The 19,491-nt window shown below is 38.1% G+C and overlaps 1 protein-coding gene across 10 annotated transcripts in view; it reads right to left on the bottom strand.

The window, feature by feature from the left end:
- Positions 1 to 12,180, bottom strand: part of ripor3 (RIPOR family member 3) — a 39,387-nt gene extending 27,207 nt beyond the window's left edge. The window contains exons 1-3 of one of the 10 annotated variants that reach the window (XM_017304584.1): positions 11,940 to 12,179; positions 9,752 to 9,855; positions 892 to 964 (exon numbers count right to left, since the gene is read on the bottom strand). The gene's annotated coding sequence lies outside the window, so the exon portion shown is untranslated. Of the gene's footprint in view, positions 1 to 891; positions 965 to 2,858; positions 2,966 to 8,524; positions 8,545 to 9,751; positions 9,856 to 11,939 lie in introns of those variants that run through there. The other 9 variants (XM_017304585.1, XM_017304586.1, XM_008408321.2 and 6 more) reach the window with 9 other exon arrangements.
- Between the last annotated feature and the right edge of the window lie 7,311 nt (positions 12,181 to 19,491).

Here is a 19,491-nt window from a genome sequence, read left to right as displayed (position 1 = left end):
GATGTAGCCAAACTCCTCAAGTATGGCATTGTTTTTATGTCGTATTAGCTTCGTTGTGTTGATGCATTTTGACCTGCTTCAATTTTCCGCCGCAACACGCAAACTTCCCCATTCACTCAGTGCGTTATTGTTCCACATCGCTTAGGGTTTGTTGCTGCGCGTTTGTGCAGAGTGAAGAAAGAGGAGACCAGCTGCACAGGCAGGCTGAGAAATGAGATGCAGGTGATCGGCAACATGAGCCAATGATCGCCGATCACCGATCATACACTTTTTCACGGAAATCGGCCGATTATGATCGGTGGCCTATCGATCGGCACACCTCTAAAATATACTTTTTTACAAAGTCTGGAGTTTTCCATCGTTGCTGGTGTTGTAAATTGAAATTTTCTTCTGTTATTGTCTTTTTCCATTTTTCCAGGATGTTTTACCGTACATTGTGTTTGAGGTAACAACCTGATCTTGTGTTTTCAGACCAAGTCAGTCTAAAGATTAAACAACTAAATCTCTCTTAATTTATTTACATAAACTTTTTCTTATGCAGAATCCATCTCTGAACATCCAAACATCTCGAATCGGACCAAATGAATTCCTTTTGTTCTTTTTCCCCAACACAAATCAAAACAACATCCATCTTTGTCCTCTACTAACGCGCCACAGCGACATCTGTTTGAAAGTCGATAGGGATAATCCTCGTCTGATTGTGTTTATCAATAAAAATAGAGGGAAAAATCAGAAAAATGTTGAAAGCTTTGGAATCCAGTTGTGGATTAAAACCAGACTGTTTGTGTTTATCAGACCGACGTCCAGATGCTCAGAGCTGCTAACGTAAAGCTGTTCATATCCGCATTTTGGTCCGATTTCAGTCAAAATGTTTTCATTTCTCAGAGTTACCTCGTTTTTCTGCTCCGTTTGTAATGATGTCAGGGCTCAGAGAGTCACTTTGGTGTCACTTCATCCTCTAAATCTGCAAAAAATAAATCAAGAAATTACAATTCCAAAAACTTTCTCTAATTATTTCACTGCATTTTCTGGTGCAAATTAAATTTATATTTGTCTAGAGGTTTCATCAAAATCACATGACTACCAAAGGTTTTCCACATTATAAATCACACATAAGCTTTCTCGCCATTTAAGAGTCTGAGAAAAATGTTTCAGAGAATCAAATGAGGTGCCAGGAAACTGATATCTTCCGGACTAAAAATAATAATTACAAGTGTTTTTCATCCAAAAAATAAAAACAGGCAAACTAGTTTGACTTGAAGAAGTTTGATATTTCCGACTAAAATGCTACTGAGATTGTAAGATAATGTTTGCTGCAATCTTTCTAAAAACAAAACAAAAAAAAACAATAGCTGATTGTAATATTGTAATAAATGTAAACAACACTGACTAATACAAACTACCTACTATTACACGTGTAAGAACAATTTCTAGATTGTTTTTAGATATACCAAATTTCACTTGCTTACTGTAAATGTAGTGTTTATCAGCTGATGTTACTTTCAAGTAAATAAAATGATATGGCGCACGTCAATACCACTCTGCATCTCAAATTCCCCTTTTTATCATCTGTTACTCCTGCATGATTAAAATAATAACCAATACTAGCAGGATTACAAATGATGCTAATGATAATATGCATGTTATACAAACTGTCTTAGGAGTGATAAAGCATCTGGTGTGAAATGTTGGTTTTGGGGGCCAAAAATTAAAATCTGCTCAGGACCCCAAAACGGTTTGGACCGGCCATGTAAACAGTCACAACCTCCCAATCCAAATCCCAGATTATTTTCTACTCAAGAAAAAGTAAAGCATCTGTTCTTCCACTGCCCCTTTCTGTACAGGAATAGCTGACAAGGGATGAAGATTTATTTGCCTTTTGGAAGTGAGCAGCAGGATGAGGACTGCAGAGGAAGAGGAGAGGAGCTCTGGGTTTGTAATCACACCAACTCTCTGCGGTACAGCTACCCCCTCTTCATTAACCTCTCTGTCAGCAACAGTTAACCTGTGCCCAGAACATGCTGAACACACAAAATACAATAAAAATTTAAATAAACCACAAAAAGCAGGATACTTATAAGAACCTTTTCAGTGTTTTGGAGATAAACTTGCCTCCCATCGCCCCCTACAGCTCATTTTTTGGTAGTATTTTGTCAAATTTGTAATATTTTGTCATAGTTAAATCTTTACAAATAAATTTGGGACAAAACCACGAGTAACTTCAAGTAGCCATTAGCCCAACACTGTTACAGAGTGTTACTGCAGAGTAATTAGCATTGAGAGCTAATTAGCCTGTTAGCACAAATCTAACTTGCTAACCATTAGCATGTAAATGTGGGAAATGTCACCGTTTTTATGAAAGTAAATCATACAGGACAATTATAACACTCAGTTCGGTTCCTGAAACAAAATTTTCTTGGGCTCAAATTAGGTTTGTGTTAGCATTTAGCGCTAATTAGCATGCTAAACTAAGAGATGATGTAAACATTTCTCCTGTGTTTTCTGGAAGTTCACAAATCTAACCTCTGATTAGCATAATGTCAACAAGCTGAACTAATAGCTGGAGGCTGCAAAGCTGTTTATTTCTGTAAGTTAACCACAAAGTGCTGCAACGCTCTTTAAAGTTATTTTAACCACCTTCAAACTTCTCCTGAGACACTTGCTGCATACATTACTCTCTGCAGTGGAGTTGCTTGATTTAATACACTTTAGGATTTAACAGCGCTTGGAAGAAATGATGGTTGCAGAAAATGTTTTACGCAACACTCGAGGGTTGTTGGAATATACCTGAACTCATTTGTAATGTTTGTTCCAGAGGAAAACTGATATTTCAAACCTGAATAATAACCTTCACTTACTTTGACATGCATGTTCTTCGTGTATGGGAAGGGCGCCGATTGGACTAAATCAGAGGGAATTGATGTTTTGCCACTTGTTGAAATGTGATTTAGAGCAGGAAACTGTTCTAAATAAATAGAAAACAGGTGATTGAGTATGTTTTCCGTCAGCTGATTGGATACCTGGCTGCTCACCTGTTCCAGGTCATACCTGTCATTTACTCAAACCATTTCAGCTGACTGTCATTGTCATGTTTGCATAAACTTCTGCGTATAATCTACATCCCTTTGCTGAGCACAGCTGCATATGTTACTGAACTAAGACTTGTTTATTTGATCCATCTGAATCTTGAATAATCGAGTTCTTGTGTTTATATTCAGTTTGTGATCCCATCTTGTTTTAATATTCCTTCTCTTGGACCTTTTTAAAAATCCAAAGCATAAATCAAACTTGAACAAAGCTGCACTCCTCCCGTAAATCTAACATCAGGCTCCATAAACAGGAGTTGTGCCAAGTACCAAAGTTTGTATTGTTACATATAAAACACATGGCCAAGCCAGCAGATCAGCACTTTTTAACATCGCTATAAATTAGATCAGTTTTAAGCTTAAATAATGAAAAATAAACTAGATTACTGTTATGGGACTCATTTTTAAAATGAGACTTTGATGGCGATTAGCCGATGCTGCAGGATGCATGGAAACTAGAGGTGTGCCGATCGATCGGTCACCGATCATAATCGGCCGATTTTCATGAAAAAGTGCATGATAGGTGATCGCCGATCACGGTCTCTTGTTGCCGATCACACAAACCGATCACTTGCATCTCATTTTGCAGCCTGTCTGTGCAGCTGGTCTCCTCTTTCCTTCACTCTGTGCAAACGCGCAGCAGCAAATCCTAAGCGATGTGGAACTATGACGCACTGAGTGATTGAGGACGTTTGCATGTTGCGGCAGAAAATTGAAGCAGGTCAAAATGCGTCAACACAGCGAAGCTAATACAGATAAAAACAATGCCATACTTGATGGAGTTTGGCTACATCGAGGCTCACTGCAGTAAAAAAGACATGGAGGATCAGATAGCAGGTAAAGCAGCGCACAGCTACAAACACTCACCCGGATTAGCATGACGGTCAGAAAGCTAAACAAATAACCCGCAAAATTATTTAAGTCTCTGAGCTGCGATGTAAGACGCTGGTTCTGCTCTCGCTGTTGAACCGCTGCTACGCTACAGGTAGTAATATTTCACAGACGGAGCGCCGCTTCTGCTCCACCTGGTAGTGACTCTCACACCGAACCTCTGCTTAAAGCTGCAGCATCTAACCTAAAAAAATACATTTTACATATGTATTAAAACTTTCGCTGTCCTAACATGAGACAGATAATCTCTAAAAAATAATCGATCTCCTCCCTGTTCTGCATAATTACTCCGCTCAGTCAGAAACAGCCACTCAGAACTAGCAGTAATCAGCTAGCCGCCATGCTAACAGGAAGTTTTCATTCAGTAACTCTGGATTGTTTATTGTAATGGATCCTGTTTTTGCCTTTGAATGTTAAGTTTTATACTTTAATCTTTTGGCAATGTTGAGGTTTTATTTTGGCTCTTTGCATYATTTAGCCTCTTCAGAGCCTCCATATGTTWTCARTCTGTTAAAGATAGTWTTACTGATAGCAGKACAATTTGCACAATGCCTGTTTTGTTTAGTTTTCTTCTTGGAAAAAGTTATTAAAAACAAGTTTTTGTCTAAATTAAGGTGAATTCATGGTTCCTTTTTCCACATAATGTAACCGTAGTGCTTATGATTAAAAGGATAATAATTATGTGATAGGAATCGGCAGGAAAAAACCTGATCGGCACATCTCTAATGGAAACTAAAGGTTCACAAGCTACTTCCTTGAAGCTTATCACAGCATCTGGAAAAATCACACATGGATCTGGAATAAAACTCTGCTTCAGCTGCACAGATTCAACAGAAATTACAGCTGTTACTCCAAACCCAAGCAGTGCAGGTGGGTGTGATTATGTAAAGATGTCAGGAATTTGGGAATTCCCTAATTCATATTCGGACCTAAACTCCATTCAGCTTCCTTTAACTCTGCAGTTTGGATAATAATCTCTCCAGATGATGGGAGGCAGCTTTGTGTCTCAGAGTCCAAATGTGTTGCAAGAAAACAAGAATGAACAATAAAAAGGAAAAGGATTTTACAGACACAATACCAGGTGAGTTAATAGGGAAAAATATCCAAATAGATCCACGATTAGTTGTAACAACAAACCTTATTTCAGACTTTAATTTGATGACTTTAATTTAAAAAACATTCTACAGGAAGACATGATTTTTGTTTTCAAGAAGAAACTGTGAAACTTATTATTTTGGTCCAAATATTCAAACTAGAAAATTAATTACACAACAACAAATTACAGTTTAACATAAAAGACCTTTTGGGAAAAACTTTCAACTTCTGAATCTTAATGTTTTATTTGTTAAAGTACCTGAAGAAAACAAAATTAATAGACAGAATATAGTTTTTTATTTTGTTTTATTATTATTTATTGTTAAGATTGAATATATTTAGCATCCCGATCCAGTAGATGGCGGTAATGCACATATGAATGTTGCTTGCCAACTGCCATAAAAAAGCAGAAGAAGAAAAGACTACATCCTCACTGACGTATGCTAGGTGCTACAAAGCTAACTCCGTCACGCAAAATGTAATTTTTTAACATTAACATTCACCCCCCTCAACCACTAAACACTTGGTCTGTTTTTAGAAACAGTTGAGACCTAAATGGAAGTACAGAAATTAGCAAAATGTGAATTTTGCACAATCGGTCCGTTTTAAAATCTACAAGTCTTGGTGTGTGTATCGTTGTTAGAGTTTATGACAGGACAGATAGAAAACAAGTGAGCAAACATGTTTTGTCAGCACAACTTGGTTTTGCATTGTTCCAGCTGAACGAACCACAAAACCGCTGGGGAATTGTTGAAGCGCCTCAACCCAGCTGACAGCCATGGTGGTGGGAGGCTGGTGATTTGGACTTGTTTTGTCTCCATCTTGTTTTTTGTTTCTGATGCTGATGTTTGGCCCAAACTGGCTCATAATCACAGCAGCAGAACGGCTGAAAAAGATTCATGTAGAGAAACTAAAGTCTGGAAAACTCGAAGCAATGCTGCGAAAAACAGTGGTGGCTTTCTGAGAAATAATCCTGCTAACGGGGATCCACACTGTTGGATTCAATTCAGTTCAATTCAAAACTACGTGATTGACCCCAAAGGGAAACTAAATGGATTTAAATAGATTTATTCTAGGTTTTGGCTTTTTTTTTTGTTTGTTTTTTTTTACTGGGATTTTCCTGGAAACCCAGTAAGGAAAAAAAAGAGCCTCATGTTTGAAACCTTTTCAAAAGTTACACACACGTTTTAGCAGTTCAGGTTTCTGCAACCTGTTCTTATTTGGTTCTTAAGTCACCATTTGCAAAACGTTAATTTTTCCACTTCACACGACTGACTTCACTTGTCATAATATAAGCCAATGAAAGGCCAGTGTGTCTGTCTGAATCCTCACCCGAGTGTGAAATGGAAATTCTCTCCTAAGTCAGGTTTGCAGTCTGGAGAGAAATAAAACCATAAAACCAGAAAAATAAAACGTTTCACCACGTTTAGCCGTGTTCAGGGACGGTTTTTATCGTTCTTAGCCAAGAACAACTTATATTAAAGAAATAAAATAATATTTATCACCTGAGTAAGTCTCTGCTTGATGCCAGTTAAGCTGAGATCACTGATTAAAAATTAACGTTAAAGAAATGAAGCAGCCACTAACTGACCAAATGTAGCGGAGTCCCGCTTGGGTTGCTAGGTGACGGGCTGGGGTTGCTAGGTGACGTGCTGGGGTTGCTAGGTGACGGCCCAGTGCCAGTGGAATGCCAATTTTGCATAATGGGTCACCTTTAAATCCACTTAACCCTAGTAAATTTACAACTTCTCTAGGGTAATTTCCACAAAAAAACAAAAAATTTTCTGGTGATTTGTTTATAAAAAATACATAATTTTCTGTTCTCCATTTTTAATCTGAAAAATTTTGCCATGTAAAGATCAAATATACTAATGGGAAAAGGTACCAAATGTTTTTACGAGTACGATGACTTGGCTGAATAATTGCACAAAAACCTTAAAGCAACACTTTGTTAAAAAAAAACCTTTTCAGAAAATTAGACTTCAGTATTAATTATTTATTATGTTTCTAAACAGAGTTCCCATTATAATTGCTACATGTTCTGCTTTAGACCTGCCTGTTGAGCCTCATCGGACACATTAAAAATAACAAGGAATTCACACGTTTCTCTGTCTTTTCTGGCCATAAAACTTGATGGTCGTTAGTAAGTGAACACTATGAGCTCTGCTTTCGCTCATTTATGACAGAATTATAGCAGCAGTTTGCACCCAGGCCACTTTTCTCCGCTGTGATTTTAATGTGAGGTACAACGTGCGCCTTGTTCAGTTGCTTAACTATAATTGTTAAAATGTCAGCTGGATGCCAGATTTTATGTTGACTAAAATGTCTAAAATCAGAGCTACTAAAAAATAACTTTTCTGGACTATTTGCAATACCTTGAGATGCTGTAAGACTCCATATTTATTGATAAACAATTTGTTTAATTTATGCATTATGTCAGCAAAAGGGCCTAAAACAACAGAAGTAAAACGAATTTGAGGCAGATTTTAGCTCTTAATTAGCTATATGTTTTGGAAATATATTTTTTTAAATAAATAAAACATGTTTTCTTGGCTGGTGATTATTCAAGAGATCTCGCTCTTCGGATAGTTGGACCATTGAGCAAAGACTTTTGACTTTTGGGTCAGATTTTCCTTCACCTCAACAGACTGCAGCGATGCCTCCAATATGGCAGTCTTGATATCTATCTGTCTATTCACTGTACACCGCTAATTTGCTAATGCTAATCAGCTAATTTTTTTTGTTTAGCACTTTTGCTAACTTTGAAAGCACGTAGCGCAGTTAGCGTCTGCTAAATTAAATGCTAAAGTGCAAATTTACTCTGCTGTTTTGTAAGCTTTCACTTGAATAAAGTTTGACATTTTTGTTAAAGTTTCGGTTATCAATTGTTATGAATTCGTCTACCTTTATATTCATGCTTTTATTTTGAAATCTATTTACGCTGCAGCTCCGTTCCCTCTACCCACATTCTGCATCTGTGACGTGGTGCAGCAGACGACCTGAGGTATCACCATGGCTGACGCGTTAGCATTAGCTTCTGCTAAATGTTATGTTGATGTAGCCAGTTAGCGTTAGCTGAGCTAATGTTTATGAGTGGTCCTTGGGGGTTAACGCAGCTAGCATTTTGTGGGAAGCGTGACACCATGTTGCGGATGTAAAACTGCAACATGGTGAACGACGCAACAAAATGGCTGCCTTTCTACACAGTGGATTGAGTCTGAACCAGTTCCAAGGAGGAGCCGAAGGCAAAAGCGAGAGTCCAAATACTGAATAAAATAATGTAAAATTCATAAAACTGGTTCTGATTATGTGACATCAGGCTAACGGGCTTCAACAGAACAGAAAAAGTCCAACCAATTTCGTAAAACTGTCAGAGATCAACAACAGAAGTCTGTGTGAAAGCCTTTTTTCGTCCATTAATAATAATAATAATGGTGCATAAGTCTATTTACCTTGAACTGGGGGTTTTATTCCCAGGAATTTTTACGACATTCTTGTTTTATTAGTCAGTGCAGCGGAGAGCTGACGGGACCCCCTCGGAGGACGTCGAGACGGTGTCAGAGAGTTCAGAACCGCGTCGTATAAAACAACCCAGTCAATCTGACAGCGTTTCCCTGACTGCTTATATAAAATGTAAATTACCCTGAAGGGAAAGTCTAACCCCATATACGCTGAACATGTGGATTTATGATCGGCACGCCTGACCAAAACCAGTTGAGCTGAAGGGAGTGGAGAGGATCTGTGCAAAAAACTCAGTCCGACTTTAGCCCGAACTGAGACAATGAAAGTCCAGACAGTGCAGCTAAATCCTTCAGCTGATCCAAAACGCTCCAGGAGTTCTGATGAAAACCGGAGAGACGGACCACAACCACAGCAAAGCTGAAACGATTAATTGAAATAACCGTCAATCATTTAATCTTTAACTGGGTTATAAAGACTTAAAAAAAACATATTTGCTGAAAAAGCGACATAATCAGAGCAATTAAAACAAAACTGTACAAATAATAAGTTTTGCATTTAAGATAAAAATATTTGTGTCTATATATGTTTACCTGAAACTCATCATGTGATACAGTTTCACCCAGAGTGCTACATTTTTTCTGTAAAACGTTTATTTTCTTATTTAAAAAAGGAATTAAATTGTTTATTTGCACTTTTTAAAAATCTTGTGAAGTTAATTGAAAAATATGTATAAAATGCCCATTTTTAATCTGATCAATCGTCTGAGTAATTGATAGAATAATTGATTACTAAACTAAAAGAATCCATTAATTTATGTCCTTTTTGATAGGATGGAGGACAGGACAGGAGGGATAAAGGATGGAGGACAGGAGGGATAAAGGATGGAGGACAGGAGGGATAAAGGATGGAAGATAGGAGGGATAAAGGATGGAGGACAGGAGGAATAAAGGAGGAATAAATAACAGGAGGAGTAAAGGATGGAGGATAGGGTGGAATAAAGGAGGAATAAATAACAGAGGATAGGAGGAGTAAAGGATGGAGGACAGGAGGAATAAAGGATGGAGGATAGGAGGAATAAAGGATGGATGACATGAGAAATAGAGGATGGAGGACTGGAGGAATAGAGGATGGAGGACAGGAGGAATAAAGGATGGATGACATGAGGAATAAAGGATGGATGACATGAGGAATAAATAACGCAGGGCGCTGATTCTGACCCGGTTTGTTGCGTTGATGTTTTTTCTGGCATCCGGTCAGTTTGAGCTGCACTCACTGGTGGGTTCATGAGAAAGCGACACTCTGGCTCTGAGAGCGAAAACGTCTGACGTGAAGACGGGAGGAATGATGGAGAGGAAACATGGAGGATGAGTTTAACTTAAAGATTTGCTTCTGTAATTCACACAACAACTTAAAGTGGATTCACTCGGTTCAATTGGGGACCAAAATTTGCTACCAGCAGCTGCTGTGGTTCTTTTTCACACTGCTTTGTGTTAAACCAACCAAACCCTTTGAGCAGCCTGTTCCCCTCCTCGCCTGTGGGGGCGCTGCACCAATAACCGCTAAAGGAAACGACACAAAAACCTCTGAAGAAGACACTCGGCGCAACTTCCCTTTTCACAAAATGTAAACAAAAGTGGAATAGCGTTAGATTTTTGTGGTTGTAGGATTTCTCTTAAGTCTTTTAGTAAAAACCATGAGTCATTTCTCCCGCTAGAGCTGGACTAGCGTGTTTGTTTTGGTTGTATTTACCCAGAATTAGCCTAGCGCTAATGGGAGAAACGTCTTGTGGTCTTTCAATAAAGGCATAAGAGAAATCCTGCAGCCAATAAAATCTGATAATGCTCCATTTTTGTTTACATTTTGTAAAGAAGGAAGTTGTGTTCAGTGTCTTCTTTTTTGGAGGTTTTCGTGTTGTTTCTTTTCGTGGTTCTTGGTGCAGCGCCCCCACAGGCAAGGAGGGGAACAGGTTTCTTTGACAGTAAGAGAGCCGCAGCAGCAGAACATGTAACAAATGTCTACTGGATTATCAGGTGGGAAAACATTCTTAGAAACAGCAGGACAAAAGAAAAGTAAGGCACGGTGTGTTATTTGGAGAACAAACAACACATTGCATAACAACATGAATATGAAATCATTGAAATTCATTTCAGGTTTTCAGAAAAGCAAAATATCTGAATGACTTTCACCCTAAATCTTCCTCAAAAGCCATTTAGTGTTTGATAAATGTGGCAGGGTTTAAAAGTGGACTCTTCTGCATAGCTGAAGATTTGCTAACGCGAGTTCAGCCAAAGTTCCCACTCAAGTGAAGGCTTGATGCAGCTTTTCTGCAGAGATGAAACCTGATATCTGAAAATAAAAGCACAACACGGCAGCAGGCCATGAAAACTAACGGGGATCAGAAGATTACAACAGAAATGACACGAACTGAAAGTCACATCCAGCCAGTCTGAAGCCACGACCAACATCTGAACAGCTGCTCTATTCCTGCTCCCTCAAATTCAGTGTTGAGAAAAATACTTTGTTTAATTATCAGTTATTAATTGATGTAAACAGACTGGGAAAAAAATACAATTTGCTGGAAAAAAAACATTATCAGAGCAGCAGTAAAGCCAAAACTGTCCAAAAAATCTATACATTTTGCAATTAGAACAAAAAACCTCTGTCTGCAAATACAATTGAACCGTGAAAAGACACAAACACATTTTTGTCTCAGTGTCTGAAGTTAAAGCTGACCAAAATTCTCTTGTTTTAGCTTAGATAAAATCAACAAAACTATTTCTATATGGCAGAAAACTTGTCGAGTTGGTTAGTAGTTGTGCCATTATGACAGAGTACGGCCAAATAAGACAAAATTAAAATAAAACATATATATATTGTGAAAATAAAGTCACCAGACGGCTGCAGCCTCAGGTTGTCTTATGTTGTTTGTCTTTTTTTGTTCTTTGGATGCCAACAAAAACAAATGTGCTTCTGTTTGATGTCAATAGAGGCTGATTGTGGCTCTAAAGTCATAAAATTATGACTTTCTCATACATAATTTCTCATAATACTACAATTTTATTATAGTTTCACTTTCTTAGCTTGGCCCTAATTCAATTTCAGGTAAAAAAAAAATTATTATTTCAAGAAGGAATTGAATACTTGTTTATTTGCACCTTTTAATATATTTCTACTAAAAAGAGTTAAATAAAAAATCTTGCAGAATGTGAGGATTTTTTTTCCTTTTTTGTGTCCAATTAATCGTCAGAATAATCGATAACTAAAACAATCGTTAGTAGTTTAGCGGGTAGGATACTGACTGCTGTAAGCTAACCTATCCGTTTACTCAGCATAACTTTGAATTGAGGCATTAAACAGATTAAACATCAGTGATATAATAATAACATGAAAGCAAAGGAAACTCACCGTACAGGAAGGAGAAACAGTTATTCCCAACTGTCAGCGCCGGTCCGGAACGCCGAATGGAGTCATATCTGACACTGCTTTCAGTCTCTGTGTGTGTGTGTGTGTGTGTGTGTGTGTGTGTGTGGATGGGTTTGGCAGCCGCCTGTTCAGTCCTGATAGCGCTCGGTCTTGCAGAAGCTCTGCTGGGTTTTAGAACAATGTGGAAACTCAGTTTCTTCTTCTTCTTCTCCTCATTTGTTGTGTGAGAAACGTTTATTTTTCCAGCTCTGCCTCTCAGCTGTCTCTCCACTCCCTTTTCTGGGTTTCTCTCCTCCTCTTTCGGCCCTTCCCACACTTCTCCCTCTGTCATCCACAGATATTTTATATTTCTTTTTATTTTAACATCCTCTGTAAGTTCATGTTTTTCAAACTGACATTTCTTCATGCAGCTGAATTTCTTTTCTCCTCTTTCTGATATTTAAACGGCTGTTTTCTTTGTCTCTTTTTAAGTTCTTCTCCCATTTTTAGGGGGTTTTTTTAATAGAAAAGTTTCCCACTCTTCCCTTCCTCCACTCTTTTCTTCCCCTTCCCCCCGGCTCCGCTTGGTGAGTATCATGTTTGGCTTTAAACTACAGAACTTGGCTCCGACTCAGACCTCATACATCAGTGATCTGATTGATGGCCACGCATTTCTCCAAATAAATATTGCACCCTGGAAGGAGGGTCACCACCTCCGTGTGTTTGGAAATAACTTAAAACATGTTTAGTTCCTGACTGGGAGGCGTTTGAGTCCAATTATTAAGAACAAAGGAGTTTAATGTTTGTTGGGCATCCAATTATTTGTGTTGTATGCTTCGCTTTAATTGCAGTCGTGTTTGTGGTTCACACGGCCATTTTGAAGAAATGCGCAGCCCATGAGAATGAAGAGAAATATGTGGAGTTGTTAAAAGCCACCACATCCAGCCCCGTTTCTCTCTTCTGGCTCTGAGAAAACCAGACTTTCAGTCTCTGAAACTTGCAGTTAAATTAAAGCCATCCTGACAGCCTCATTCAGGATGTCCTCAGTCCTGATAGTCCAGTAGGTTTGGTTGGATTGGAGGCCAAATTTTCAGCTGCACTGAGTCAAACCAACCAAACCCTTTGAAAAACCAGTTCCCCTCCTCACCTGTGGGGGCGCTGCGCCAAGAACCAGTGAAGGAAAATACACAAAAACCTCTAAAGAAGACGCTGAGCACAACTTCCTTCTTTATGAAATGCAAACAAAAATGGAGTGGTGTTAAATTTTGTGGTTGGCGGATTTCTCAAGCCATTTCTCCCACTAGCATTAACCTACCGTGTTTGTTTTAGTTGTATTTACCCAGAATGCCCTGCTCTGTAGTCCACTTCCTGCTTTGAGACGATGTCTGGTCCACTTGGTTCACATATACATTCAACGTCAGCAGAGTTCACATGGATTTTCTAAGCTGAGCTCCAACACGTTTGGTCAGCTGGTTTTAACACTGTATGCGTTGCACAATGGCTGCTGGCAAAGACAAGTGTTTTGTTGTTAAATTACCATCCTAAAACCACTTAGTGGATCTTTGTTTGTTGTGCTGGAGGCTCCACTTCTGCTTTTCAAAGACACACGGTTGTTTGAAGAGGCTGAAATCTGATTATGCTGGAATAATTTTATTCAATAAATGTAATTTACATGTTTTGTAACCCATAAATCTACCCTAACCTGTTCAAGAAAGTACTGCTGGTCACCTTTAGTGTCTGAATGCTGTGAAAATGTGAAATAAAATTCATGGTTTATGGCCAGTAAAGCTGAATGTGCGAAAGCAGCCATTTCTCTTTTACAACTCACCGTGACGACACACCTTTTGGTTTTCACAGGAGATGTTTGTGTTGCGACTGCACGCCTTTAAAACGCCTCTGTGATTAAAACACGTTTTATTCATCTCAACATTAAATCTGCTCACAATGTTACCATGTTTAATAAAAAGAAGTGACACCCGGTGTGTAACTGAAAACAGACACACGTAAATGTAGGTATACAAATCTGCCTGGTCAGTAAGACGCTGACACACACACACACACACACACACACACACACACACACACACACACACACACACACACACACACACACACACACACACACAGACTCGGTATTCACACATGCTGCATCAGCTGGCCCGTTCACAGCCTCACCAACACATGTGAGGCACAGATAAGAGCGAAGAGACGCCGGCATCCTGTTTATGCTGCTCCACTCCCTCTGCACACGCAGCAGCTGATGATCGGATATGCGGGCGTGTTTCTGCTGCACGTCTGCTGCGACCCGGATGAAAGTGTGAAGCTGCAGTATTGTGTGTTTTCAGGCACAAAGCGCCATTTTACTGCTTAATCAGGTGTTGTTCAGTTGGTATAAAAAGGCTCTATATCAAATATGACAAAAGAAATTTTACTTTGTAATTCAACGCCTTGAAATTCCTGCTCTTTCTGAAGCTCCGCCTTCAGGAAGTCATCTCAACATGGCTCCTCTTTTAACCCTTTAATGTTTTTACTAGCGCTGCTCTTGAGAAGCAGTTTGCTGATTGCTGCTGGCTAGTCTGAAGGAGCTGAGTGGGGAGGAGCTGCGCCTTGAAGGCGGAGCTAGGTCCAACCAGGTGTTTTACACGGCTGAATGGTTGCCATGGAGACAGAGTAGTTAAGGATTTCTCAAACATGCATGAAAAGAATCAAAGCAACACTCTGGGTTTGTTTCTGATGAGGGAAAAACGTCACAACATGACGGAAAGATAAAAAACAGTCGGCTGCCCCTTTAAGGTTTTCCGCTTGGGTAAATAACCGGAACTGGTTGTATTCATAAATCAAGTTTTTTCCTCAATAAAGCAACTTTTTGCTCTTAATTTTAAGACATTTTTATGGTAAACTTGCATCTTTATTGGCCATATTATTTTAGTTAAATAAAAATTCTCATATCCAGAAAATTGCTCAAAAACTTTTGTTAAAAAAAACCATAACCAAAAAGTTAAATTTAAAACAATATTAATCAGATGACTCATTAAATCAGAGACAGACAGACTTGAACTAGGCTTTGAGTTGGTTTTATGTTTTTAGAGAAACTTTACTCATATTATTAATGCACCGTTGGTACTTCATTGAAATAAAAATCTTATTTCCCCCTAAAACATATTAATAATTTCTCTATTTTTCACCTCATAAGTCTGAAATAGATGCTTAAGTCAAATTACCTTGAGAAAGAAAAAACACAGGCTGCAAATTTGGTTAAATCAATAAAAATCTTTATTATGTAAATGAATTTTTATTGCCATTTTTGATGTAGATATGTTTTTTGTGCTGAAGAAACAGAGACATATTTTCTATCTCTGTAGCATGAGGCCCTCTGCTGTTAGATACTGAATTACACATTTTTACCGTCAGACTAAACTTTGTTTTCCATGAAAAACCAATAAAAATGTTTCCATTTTCTGTTTGGATCAGAAATCAGTCAGATTCACCAACAGGCTTTCTGAAATGATGCATCGGTTGTAAATGTCATGTTTTATTTTTAGATTTTGTTGACGTAGTCACTTTGTCTTCATGTCAGTGGTTCCCAACACGGGGGGCCCGGCCCTTTAAAAGGAGCACGAAGAAGCTGAGGGAGGATCCAAGGTTTCAGAGGCAAAGAGAGAAAAATACAAACAAAAGTCCAGATGAGTAGTGTGCTGTGGTGGTGCAGGGGTTAAGCACAACCCACATATGGAGGCCTCAGTCCTCGACGTAGCCTTCGCAGGTTCGATTCCCGACCTGGTGACCTTTTCTGCATGTCTTCCCCTTCTCTCATTTCCCAATTAACTATCAAATAAAGGCCACTAGAGCCAATAAAACCTTTTAAAAAAAAGTCCAAGTGAAATTTACTTTATTTGTCTTTTATTATTAATTATTTAAGTTTGCATAAAAATAAGCAAATTTCAGAATTTTGACTTTAATCTCAGAATCCTAATTCTGTGCCAATCTATGTCCGAATCCAAACGAATAACCAAACAGTATTAGGTGTCAACTATGTTGCCAGTGTGTGAAAATAATCTCATAACTGTCTCTTCCTTGTGGTAGGATGTGTAAACCTTCATGTTATCCACGTTTAGAGATTGATCTCAGAAATTTTCTGTAAAAAAATTGGACTATTAAAATTGCCTTTCTCAAATTTATTTGTTGGTTTGAGCTTTAAGACTAGATTTTCCTGATGTAACAAACAATTTAAATAATTCTGATTTTGAGATTAAAGTCAGAACTTCTTTATGGCACTAATATTCCTCCGTAAACTGAGGCAGTCCTCACTTACTGATGTTATCTACAGGTTAGTTATTAAAGAAATCACCAGATTTTCATCAAATATTTGCAGCTTTTGAGATAATTTGCCAGCCTGATGTTTTTCTCTTTCTGCTGCTGCTAACAGTAAACATGCCAATAAAACTGAGTAGGTTCTCATTTAGGCAGCTGATGGTTTTGATTACATGTTGTAAAAGACAGAGTATTTACCGGGTTATCCATGAATCCTTCTATTTCACCACAGGCTTGTGAAAACTTAAATATTTCAGTATGGAAATTCTGTCGTTGTTTCTAAATGGAAATAAATCCAAAAAATTCAGAAAATTATCCTGAAACTTTTCAAAACAACAATTTGTAGCTCAGGATTTCTCTGAGAAATGGTTAATATTATTACACAGAAAGCAAACATTACAGACTATCAGAGAGAGGAACGGATTGACAAAATAACCAGTTAGAGAGCAACTGGTTCTCTAACTGGTCTCAAAAAGAAAATAAAAAAATCAAAATGGATACAAAGACAAAACCTTTCAGCATATTCCTCTGAAATGCATCTGTCTTTCTCTCTCTGCTGTTGTTTTGAGCACGTTTCAATCCCCCTCCACAGCAGCGCCATGGCGACATGCCCAAGACTCGGCGCATCAGCATCCGTCGCCGTGGCAACAGCCGCGGACCAGGCCAAGGAGCCGACATGGTTCCCCGAGAGCAGCTGCAGCAGCGGAGCAGCATCTGTCTGCACGGCTTCAGACAGGAGCGACGGAACATGGCCGCCGCCTTCACTGCCAACCTGCTCGTTAAAGAAACACGAGGAAAACTCGTTACGTGTCATTATTTTACAGCGATGCAGCTTCACGTCCTCCCTGTGGAAGCTGTTGTCCTGAAAAACTAAACCCGGAGTTTCATCGCTGCTGGTTTTCACCGTTCAAAGTCAACTAAACATGTCAAACAGACTGAATGAGCTTCATTTCTTTGGGGTAAATAAAGACATTTACAGAGGAAGCACAATGGAATAGTTAAAAGTAAACTATTTAATATAAAGAATAATAAAAGCAGGGCTGCATCTATTATTTTAGCTATCGATTAATCAGTTATTTTGACAATTAATCAATTATTCTGATGATTAATCGGTTAAAATGGCCACATTCTGCAGATTTTTCACACAAATAAAGGAATAGTTCAGTTCCTTTTTTAAATAATAAAACATTTAATTGCCTAAAACCCAACATTGACATTCCTTTAGTGAACGCTTGACATGAACTTGTGAAAAACTCTTTCCTGGCTGTTCTGGCATCAGCACATTGTTCAGATAATCCAGTGACTATTTTTTTATTAAATGGTTTAAAATTGGATAGAAAAAGTTTCCTTTTTCTCCAGAATTTAAATCACGTGAAATTAAAAACTCACACGCTCTGAATATGTTGTGCTTTTTTCACCAAATGGCTTTTTGAGTCTGTCTTCTCCAGTTAATGATTAATCGATTACTAATTTAGTTGACTGTTTTAATAAGCGATTAATCACGATTAATACTATTAGTCCTTTCAGCCCTTTTATGTCCCTCTGGGCTCCAGAGGGACGAATAAATAAAACCATCCAGATAACCGCTGTGAGCTTAAATACTTTATCAATCAAATCAAAGTTATATTGATCCGTTCACTGGAAAATTACATCAACCAAGCTCTGCAGTTTTTCTCGATTTCTGGATGATAGAAATTAGCGCAAAATTTTCAGATCCTCAGATTTTTTCTCACTATGCAGCTGTGAGTTTGTTTTTGCAAATTTTATGTAATTATCAAAATCGTTGAGTTCAAGTGATGCTAACTCTCGCCTGCAGGTGGCAGTATTTCTTAATTGTACTAATCTGCGGCCTCAGCAAAAGTTTCAAGTAAAAAAATTTCACTCAGAAATTTGAAAGATTTTTGAATTTTTTGCTCACAAATCTTTGACTTTTCAAACTCAAAAATGTCCTTTTTTTTTTTTTAGATGAATATTTATTTCTGAATTATCTCACAAATTTTGGCCTTTTCAAACTCAGAAATTTAATTCACTTTTTTTTTTTTAGAAAACTTAATTTGCTTGTTTCTATCTAGAACGAGTTTAATATTCTGTTGTTTATATGAGTGCAAAGATTACAAAATGCCTTGCAAATATTTCTAAATTAGTGCCACAAAATCAGACATTTTTATTGCAAAAACTCACCAAAACAAATATAAAATCCTGGAGGGACTGATCACTGTGACAATATGTTCAATATAATTTAATTTTAAGAAATACTGATAAAACTGCAGAGACCGTTATTTGCTAAAGTTTTAACAGCTTGTTGTGTTTTATCACAAGCGGCGCTTGGAGAACATTAATGGTTTTGATGCGGCCCAAACTGACGCTCCTGCTGCAGAGTAAAAATAAAGTAGGCCACCAGGTTGATGCTCAAAGCTGCAGCAGCCAACTAAAAATACTGCAAACATTTTTAGCATGTGAACATGAGAGCTCATCTTTACAGGTTTAGCATGTTAGCTAAAGCTGTAGCAGAAACAGAAACTTTATCGACCCCGTTGCTGGGATCCCTCCATGTTTTTCATCTTATTTTGATGATAAGGAACAAATCATGACAGAATCTGATCGTTATTTTTCCCCTGAAATATGCCTGGAAATTAACAAAAGTTCAACTTTTAGAGATGAAGATGTGTTTTTGCAAGATTGTATATGAAAAGGTTTAAGAATAACATGCTGCAGTTTGCATTTTGCGCAAGTTTTGCATACAAATTACACGTGTACACGTTTTAAACATCGTAATTATCACCTAAAATATTTGAAAATAAATTTTGCTCTTGGTTAGTTTAGTAATCTGGTGTAATGAATCTCAAAGATCTTGTTCAGCCAAAGTTTTTCCAAGTAGTTTGTGATTTTGAAGGAGGAACTTAAATGCAAATTTCTGATCCAATTTAATTCTTAGACTGAACAAAACGATTCAATCTGGAAAAAAACAGAAGAAAAATCAACATTTACATGAGATGTTGTATGTTTAAAGCAGTGGTTCTTAACCTGGTTCGATCGAACCCCACGGGTTCGATGAGTCGGTCTCAGGGGTTCGGCGGAGCCTCTGCCGCGGAGGTAAAGACAGATTTGTGTAAAGTCGTGATGACGCCCCGCTTTGCCATCACCTCCTGCAGAGGATCACGTTACATTGCTTAGCCAATCAGAGGATCACGTTACATTGCTTAGCCAATCAGAGGATCACGTTACATTGCTTAGCCAATCAGAG

The sequence above is a fragment of the Poecilia reticulata genome, linkage group LG5 (assembly GCF_000633615.1).
Source record: "Poecilia reticulata strain Guanapo linkage group LG5, Guppy_female_1.0+MT, whole genome shotgun sequence".
Classification (NCBI taxonomy): Eukaryota; Metazoa; Chordata; class Actinopteri; order Cyprinodontiformes; family Poeciliidae; genus Poecilia; species Poecilia reticulata.
Note: the sequence above shows the minus strand (reverse complement) of the source record. Positions and strands in the feature narration are given on the sequence as shown.